At 52.9% G+C, this 1,092-nt stretch overlaps 1 pseudogene; it reads right to left on the bottom strand.

Annotated features, from left to right (window-relative positions):
* Positions 1-392: 392 nt before the first annotated feature.
* Positions 393-1,024, bottom strand: LOC111671880 (vasopressin V2 receptor pseudogene; annotated as a pseudogene).
* Positions 1,025-1,092: the final 68 nt, after the last annotated feature.

Here is a 1,092-nt window from a genome sequence, read left to right as displayed (position 1 = left end):
TATAAGAGCTGTGTGGCCAAACAATGGTTTCCTCCTTGGGATAATAACAGTGTGGGCCTGTGAAATCGTCAGCCAAACTTTAACTGAGTAATCTGCCGGCACTTGTTTCCTGACACCTCTACCTGCTCCTGACGGGGGTTTAAAGTAAAAAGCTTGACACTGCAGCAGTGCCTCTGTATGTTTTTGGAGTAACTCTACTCTTGTATGTTTAAAGTTTCAGTGGATCTCCTGGTGTTTTTATTATTAATCTTCCAGGCAGAGCAGCTGCAGTGGTACACATGATCAAACTCTCAGGATACAGATTCATGCTTTGTCGTCCCGCCTGTGTCGTCCTCCCTGTATAGTCCTACCTGTGTCGTCCTACCTGTATAGTCCTACCTGTGTCGTCCTACCTGTGGCAGGCTGAGCAGCAGTGACAGCCCCCAGGCCAGCAGTATGAAGGTGTTCCATCGTTGGGTGGCCCCGCTGCGGTGCGCCTGCAGGGGGCAGCAGATTGCGTAGTGGCGGTCCACCGTCATGGCTACGATCATATAGGAGGAGGCGAACATCCCAAGCACCTGCAGGTACTTCACCAGACGACACACAAAGTCGGGGCCAGGAAAGCGGCCCTTGGCGTCCCAAACCAGCTGAGGCAACACCTCATAGAGGAAGAGGGAGAGGAGGAGGGGGAGGAAAGATGGGGTGAGATGTTGAGAAGGGGTGCCCATAGTGTGTGTGTGTGTGTGTGTGTGTGTGTGTGTGTTACCTGGAACAGAGCCACCACCAGGTCGGCCAGACAGAGGTTCAGCATGAACTGGTGCAGTGGGTTATGGTGTAGTCTCCGCCTTAGCAACACCACCAGCACCAGCCCGTTACCGAGCAACGCCATCACCAAGATGACCGCCAGCACCACCACCTCGGCCACTGCCAGCAGGGTGTCACGCTGCCATCCTGTGACATTAGAACCCGCCGGAGTGACAGAGACCACCAACCAGTCGATGGACGGGTATGAGTCTGTTACCATGGAGACTGACATGTTGGCTAGGAGAAGAGAGGAGATAAATGCAGTGGTGGAAAGTAACACCATGTAATCCTATACTGTATTTATGTACA

The sequence above is a fragment of the Seriola lalandi genome, unplaced genomic scaffold (assembly GCF_002814215.2).
Source record: "Seriola lalandi dorsalis isolate HSWRI2012SDOR001 ecotype SW California unplaced genomic scaffold, Sedor1 jcf7180002007525, whole genome shotgun sequence".
NCBI lineage: Eukaryota > Metazoa > Chordata > Actinopteri > Carangiformes > Carangidae > Seriola > Seriola lalandi.
This window is presented reverse-complemented; position numbering and strand designations above follow the sequence as displayed.